An 8,119-nucleotide genomic window follows, 5' to 3' on the forward strand; every position below is an offset into this window, starting at 1 on the left:
GCAGTAGCAGGGGCAGCCAGCAGGCTTTGGCGTCTGACCCCTGCAGAGGTGGGCCTGTTCCCTGGTCCAGCCGAGGACCGTAGATGTCCCCTCATAAGCCAGGTAGACTCACGTTTTACAGGTGAGGGAGAAGGAGGGGCTCTGAGGGCTTGTGCAAGCTGCCCAAGGTTATGCTGCTTCTAAGTGCCTCTCAACCACCCTGGAAGATGACATCATCATTGCTCGTCCTTAAGCACAAGGACGCTGACGTGTTCTCCACAGTTTCTGGGCCTTAAGTAACCACGTTGGTGGGGCTGAGCTGAGTTTGGCATGAGTCAGGTCCACATTCTGCAGAGAAGGAAGAGGCCCAGAACCTTGACCGAATGAGCCCAGAGGTGGATTGAGGATAGGTGCCTTCACCGTAGGTCCCAGTCACAGGCTCAGTGAATCTTGCAAAGACATCAATCTAAATGCAATCAATTAAAATGCCAACTATTTTTTTTAACTGTACTTTCAGTTCTTTTAGGGAAGTATGCATGGAGAATAGCCTCCAGATAGTAAGCATTAAAAACTACAATTAAGGAGTTCGCTGTAGCAAAGGGAATGGATGTGGTGGAGGCCTAGAAATTGACTTACTTTCAAGAAAATTTAGGGGGGACGTGAATTCTTTTTAGTGGAACAACTGGCTAGCTGTTTTGACAAAAACTAACCGGGATCCTACTTCCTTGCAATAAAATTCTAGATGGAGCAAAGGTTTTGAGTATGAAATGAAGCCTTGAAAGTATTTGAAATGATTTAAAAGGTAATCTGGGAGGAGGGAAGACTTTTCCTAGTGGGACATCTACCAACAACTTGGACTATGAAGAATTAGAACTTACATACAGCAAAACACCAAGGCAAAAGATTTATAAGCTGCAAACTGGGGGAGATGTTGAAACATAGGAAATAAAAAGGGCTATTTTCCCTAATATGCCAAGTTCTTAAAATCATGAAAAATGAACAACTCAGTACATAAAAAGGCAAAGAATATAAACAGGCAGTTCACAGAGAAATACAAATGGATCATAGCTAAACATGAAAAGATGTTTTATTACTGTTACGTAGAAAATACAAAAGAAACGTTTTTGCAGGGATGGTTCATTTATTTTATGTAGCAAAACATTTAAAGTAGACAATGTTATATGTAAACCACTAGTATGTAAGTTGTGAAGCACAATATATTTCATTTAATTCAAATAACTAAAACTTTTATTTCTTAAACTATCTCACTGACTAGGACCTCTGGTACCATGGGGATAGTCACAAATCTTATTCTTTTTTTTTTTTTTTTTAATATATTTTATTGGTTTTTTACAGAGAGGAAGGGAGAGAGATAGAGAGTTAGAAACATCGATGAGAGAGAAACATCGATCAGCTGCCTCCTGCACATCTCCTACTGGGGATGTGCCCGCAACCCAGGTGCATGCCCTTGACCGGAATCGAACCTGGGACCTTTCAGTCCGCAGGCCGAAGCTCTATCCACTGTGCCAAACCGGTTTCGGCACAAATCTTATTCTTGATTTTAAAGAGAATTCACCTTGAGTATAGTTTTAGATATTGGGGGGAAATACTCTTTTTAAGGTTAAAGCAGTTGTCTCCTATTTCTAGTTTTCATTTTTAATCAAAGATAGTTGTTTACTTTTATCAAACGTTTTCTTTATTGATATGATCACATGTTTTTCCCCTTTAACTTGTTAATGTGGGAACAACAATAACTCATTTGGTCATGATGTGTTCTCTTGTTTCTATACTATTGGGTTCTGTTTGCTGATATTTTCTTTAGCAGTTTCGGATACATGTTTATTAGTAAGGTTGGCCTGTAATTTCCCTTTCTCACACTCTCCTTTTCAGCCTGTGTTATTAGAATGAGTTGGGGAGACTGGTTTTGTGGTTTGGTTTGGTGCAAGTTTAATAATAGCCAGTCTTCTCAAGTATGTACAAGCCCTCTTGTACCAATGGCAGTAAATTGGTGACAAAAATCAAATTTTAAAGTGCAATGGGTTTGACCCAGCAATTTCACTGCTAGGAATTTGTCCTATGGATATACTCAAACAAGTTTACAGAAATATAGGTGGGTACAAGGATATTTATTGTTGTAATAGCAAGAAACTAAAAACTCCCTCAACTGGGGACTTATTTTTAAAGTGCATATTTGTTGCCATTACAAAGAATGAAGTAGCTCTAATTTGTGCTGATGTGCAAAGTTCTCCAAGATCTATAATTAGGGTAAGCCCAGGCCAGTGTGGCTCAGTTGGTTGAGCATTGTCCCATGCACTGAAAGGTCACTGGTTTGATTCCTGGGCAGGGCACATACCCAGGTTTTGGGTTCAATCCCCAGTCGGGGTGCATAAGGGAGGCAACCAATCGATGTTTCTCACATCCATGTTTCTCCCTCTCCCTCTCCCTCTCTCTCTCTACATTCAAATAAAGAAACATATCTAATTAGGGTAAAGTAGTTGTCAGAGCAAGAATAAAATATATATCCCATTTGTGAATTTTCTGAAAGATAGCTCTATGGATGTGTGTGTGCTGCTTCTGGAAGGATACTACAAACCATGTAACAGCCATCTCTGGAGGGCAGGGATCTGGAGGCCTCTATCTCTCCTGTGAAGAAGATGCATTCTCTTTAGAGTGTAAGTGTGTGTGTCTCCGTGTATAGTGTATATGTGTCCCCTGCAGCCAGGATGGAGGAGGCCTGCTGGCTGAGGAAATGTCCTCACTGTCAACTAATGGCACCGTGTCACCCAGTTCCCCTCTGGCCCTTGTGGTCTGTCACTGATCCTAGACAGGAAGCCCTATATTAGGCCCAGGTTTGGCCTGAAAAAACAGAGCAGTTGCAAATGTTAAGTTGACATAAATAGGAGGCTCTGTAACCGCCTGTGGATGTTGCTATGGAAACTGGAGCCTGGGCAGTCTCCATGGAAACCGTTCTCAACTCTCTGCCTGAAGGAGTTGCCACCCACGGGTGTTGAAATCTTACTTATCAGGGACCTTAGAGCTTCAATAAATGCTTAGGGAGGGAATGGTGGGATGGCCCCTGCTCACCCAGGTGGGCGCTCGGCACCACCAGCTGCTGCTGGAGAAGGAGGAAGAGCCACCATCCCCACAGGAGGTGCCCTTATGGGGAAGCAATGTATTCAGTGTCCCCGGAGGGAGGAGGGCCCGAGTCTGGAGGTCCGGGGACCTGGACTCTGCCACTGACCACCGGTGTGCTGTATAGCGGTGGTGGACTAACGCTGGGTCTGGGCTCCATCCCCCTCTGTAAAATGGAGAGCTGAGGCCAAGTCGTTCTGAAGGTCTTTTCCAGATATGGTTTGCATGTGGCCTGATGGCATGGGGCTCAGAGGCGGGGGACACCGGACCGTGGCCAGGGCAGGCTTCCTGGGATCACCTGAGCTTCGAAGGCTAGTGAGGAGTGGCAGAGGTGGGAGATGCAGCAGGAAAGAGCAGCATGCCCTCCATGGGCCAGCGGACAGAGGTAGAGTCCCCTGAGCGTGGCTTGGGGTCTGGAAGGGAGGTTTGGAGTCCAGGGCTGGGGGTACCAGGGATGTGTGGTGCTTTCCCAAGACTGTGGGTCCAGAGCACCCGTGACGCCCTGACACTGCTGGCATCTCCTTGGCCCTGCTGTGTGTCTCACATGCTCAACTGCCAGAGCACAGAGCAAGAGACGTGAGAGCAGACAAAGGCCGTGGTGCCAGCCTCCCACCTGTGAGACAAAGCGCCTTCTCACTGGAAGTTACATGTCGGGTCCAGCCCCACTGAAGCGAGGACTGAGAAGGGTGGTGGGTAGCAGTGTGCTAATGGCGGGCTGGGAGGGAGGGGCAGGGAGGGAGGAGGGTAGGAGGGAGGAAGGGAGGATAACCTAGACCAGCATCCTTGTCCAGCATTTACTGATGGGGACCCACTCTTTTCAAGCATTTGCCAGGGGCTTTCATTGATTTCTTCTGTTTATGTCTTACATTATCTCTAGGGTAGGTATGAATTTCATAACCACAAACTCAGGCATGCAAAAACTCTCATTTTTTTTCTATAATAATCTATGTTGTATAAAAAACCTATTTTTCAAATCCCCATTTAGTCTGGTGACAGAAAATGTCATCTTGGTCATTCTGGGGTAAACTACAGTTTTAAGCTCAATCAATTAATGGTTCACCCTTTTAGTAGATGTTCATTTCTGCCTCCTAACCCAGGGCCCTGTATTTGGGGTCTTCCCTACAGTGGGGCTTTAATGGGAGATAGCAGCTGCCTCCTAAAATGTCTATGAATACACGGAATGGGGGCTGTGAAGACCAAGCCACCCAGCATCCTGTGGGCAGAAGGAGGTGAGGGTACCTTTTCTGCGGTTCCGTAGCATTCATTGAATCATTGGTTCCCCTTGTCAGCCCCCAATTGCTGACACTATTTCTCCAGCCTAGCAGTGGTGCTCTGAGCTCCCCAGTGTCCTGTCAATAACACCTTTCCTCCTAGGTTAGCCAGAATGCTTCCTGTTCTTGAGTCACCATTTTAGCAAGCTCGAGTACCTTGTGATCAGAAAACAACTTAATCCTTTCTTCCCACTTCCTTTTCAGAACCTGTTCAGTGGGGTTGGTTCTCACCCAGCCTTGAATGAAATCTAAGGTAGATTTCTTGGGGTTTTGGAGGGGTCCATCCAAGATCATAAAAATTCCTGGAGTCACTTTTAGGCACAAAAGTCCAATTTCAAGAATTAAAATGTTAGTTATGAAAATAGTTGAGACTCCAAAGTTCATTGGAAGCTGAAGCTGCTCCCCCCACACCCTCTGAGACGGGCCCACACAGGAAACCTGTGGCTGGCAAAGGAGAGCGTGGTCAGCTTTACCTCCATTACCCTTCTCTGGGCATGCTCCACCCCCCCTGCCCCCCCCCCCCCCCCCCCCCCGGCTACCCCAGCACCATAGGGTGGGAACCAGTGCAGGACAAGAAGGGGCAGGTGAAAGGGCGAGGGCTAGGCCCTCCACCTTCCCCCAGGGTAAGGGCCATCTTGCCCCAGGGTAAGGGCTATGTCCTCCATCTTACTTTGGCCACGTGTTTGGCAAGGAGCTTCTTCCCGGAAGTCTAAGACTCTGCTAGCCACACCCAGGAACAAGACATCGACTTGCGCCTGGCCAATCGGCAGAGCACAGTCCTTTCTCCAACCCCCGCTATAAAACCCATCTCAGCGCGGGGTTCTATCTCTTCGCCACTTGGCTTGTCGTTGTGTCGGTGAGTCTGGTGGATGGGGAACTCAAGCTAGCTTGAAATACAGATTCTTATGCTTTTGCATCGGATTGGCTGGCTCCCTGATGTGGTTTCTTGGGGATCTTGAAATCTGGGCATAACAGCAGGCAGGGTGACTATGGTATCTGGCACCGTTCCCCTCCATGGGGTAGGTGCTCATTGGGAGTGTTTGATTCCCCCCATCCTCTCCGCTCACTGCACCTCAACACAGGTGAGCCCTCTGCCAGCTCCAGTCTTCTTGGGCCGGTCTAAGTGCTTCTGAGACATTCCCACGTGCTGATGCTGGGCTACAACCGCAGGGCACCTCTCCTTGCTCTGTGCTCCAAGCAGGCAGCCCCAGCCACAGTGCTGACCGTGAGCGCCTTCAGGAGCTTGTCACACACCAGGTCCTCAGGGGACCCTCCCAACAGCAGGGGACCCATATCAAGCTCTGCACAGTCTCATGGAAGCCCCTCTCACTAGGCCAAAGGCAGTGGCGTGGTGAGTGGGACACAGGTTATTCTCAGGAACGTTGTGCTGTCAGCGAGCATGGAGTGGGGGATGGGCAAGAGTTGCAGGATTGGTTTGGAGTCACTCCTTGGCAAGTCTTCTATTTTGGAATGTCCGACAAGTGAGCACATTCCTGTTTTTTCTCAGATCCCTGAGGGGTGTTAACAGGTTTTCTTCTTGGAATTAATTTCAGGTGATTGGGGGGGTTGGGGTCAGAAGGACCCAGACCCACCCATTTTGACCTTATCTCACCTCTGACCTCTAACCCTCCCAGGAGGTGGGATCTTTACCTACACTTGGCGGGAGCTGTGGGAAGAAGGATGGGTCAAAAAAACCTCATGAGGTCTACATATTGCTTAGGCCTCAGGCTCCCACCAGCATCCCAGGCAGTTGGGCCTGACCCTGAGCCAGCTGTGTGCCTCCCCAGGCCAGGCTGGGAGTTCAGGGAGTTGCAAGAGGAGAAAGTTCTGATGCTCAGGGCTCCTGGGAACTGGAGCACCCAATCTGCACCTTGGACATGAGAGGGAGTTTGCCCAGCCACATCTCAGGGGGAAGGGCCAGAACCTCAGATTCCACCCTACACGTCAGTGGTAGCTGTCAGCCCTGGGAGACAGTGGGAAGAGAGGGGATTCTGGCTGTGAGTTTGGCTGATCTATTGCCTCATAATAAACCCTGCCAAACCTGTGGCTTAAAATTGCATGTGTCTGCTCAAGATTTAACAGTTTGGGCTGGGCTTAGTGGTATGTGTTGCCTCTCCTCTTGACTTCTTGGGCTTCCCCACATCATGGAGGCTGGGTTCCAAAAGAGAGGAAGTCCCAGTGGCCAAGCTTTCTTTTTTAAAAAATATATATTTTATTGATTTTTTACAGAGAGGAAGGGAGTGGGATAGAGAGTTAGAAACATCAATGAGAGAGAAACAATGATCAGCTGCCTCCTGCACACTCCCTACTGGGAATGTGCTGGCAACCAAGGTACATGTCCTTGACCGGAATCGAACCTGGGACCCTTTAGTCCGCAGTCTGATGCTCTATCCACTGAGCCAAACCAGTTTGGGCGGCCAAGCTTTCTTAATACCCAGGCTTGGAGGCCCCAGAACATCATTTCCTCTCCATTCTATTGGTCAAAGCAGTTCTGAGCCCAACCCAGATTCAAGAGGAGGAACATAAGTACCACCTCTTGAGGGGAGAAGTGACATGTGTATAGGGAGGGGCAAAATTGTTTGAGGCCGAATATTTGATACAAGCTATGCCAGTGAATTTGAGCACGTTATTTAATCTCCCCAAGTCTCAGTTTCCCCTTCTGTAAACTGGATATAACTTCTATCTCACTTGGTTGAAATAGGATTAACTAAGCTCTCAGTTGAGCTTACAACAGGGAGAATGTATAAATACAGCTCACAACTCTAAAGAATTCAGTATCAGTGTTAGGCAATTCTTAGGACACGCACAGCCCAGACACAGGTGGAAGACTTTTCACCGTTGGTCCGCTTGGCGTCTGCCTCTGACACCGTCTCCCCCTGTGGCCTCGCTGCCTGCCTCTGCTGCCCTCCGGGAGATCCCCCCTCCTCCTGGACATGTAGCAAATGCAGGGAGGGTCTCCAGCGAAGCGGTGTTCAGGCATCAGTGTTGGAGCACAGCCCGCATCCTGTGGAACAATGCCTGCATTGCTCACCCCTCCGACATGAAGCCCCTCCCCACTGGGTCCCATTGCCTGGGAGAGAGTTATTGTTGTAAAAATATTAGCCGTGTAGGGGAAGGGGGACATGGGAGAAGAGAAAGAAGTGGTGAGTTCAGGCTCTGAAGAGGAGACCACCCCTTTCCCAACCCGTTCTGCCAGGACCTGCATTCAGGTGGTTCAATGCAGTCAGCAGCAAACCGATGGAGCACCATGTAATTTGGGGAATGGGGCAGCTCTAAACCAGTCTAGGGAGCAAAAGTCCTTTTCTTTCATTTCAAAACTTGATTCTCTAATATACAGAAATGCCCAGTTCATGGGGCGTGGGGGCCAGGCCTGGCCTGTGGCAACCGTGGGCTTTGCAATAAGGGTGTTTATTTTGAGGGGGAGAGGGAGCTGGATGCAGCCTGTTTCAGAAGTGCCCTCTTCTCGGGGCCTCATGGAGACATCCTAGCCCCTGACCACCCCAGGTGCACCCACCTCCCAGCCTGGCAATGCAGATGGGGCCCCAGCGCCCACCCAGGTCGGTTCTCCCCTGGGGGCACCCCTCACAGCAGAGCTGCCCACACAGCCTGCCCAGCTGGCTGCAGAGCCCCCAGCAGGCCCCAGTTCCCATTCTGGGCCACCGTCACCTGGGAGACCACTGTCACCAAGGCCCCTGGGCCAGGCTATGCTGAGAAGAGATTGTTGCCTCCAAGACAGG

This window comes from Myotis yumanensis, unplaced genomic scaffold, assembly GCF_028538775.1.
Source record: "Myotis yumanensis isolate MYYU_CA2020_CCGP unplaced genomic scaffold, mMyoYum1.0.hap1 SCAF_8, whole genome shotgun sequence".
NCBI lineage: Eukaryota > Metazoa > Chordata > Mammalia > Chiroptera > Vespertilionidae > Myotis > Myotis yumanensis.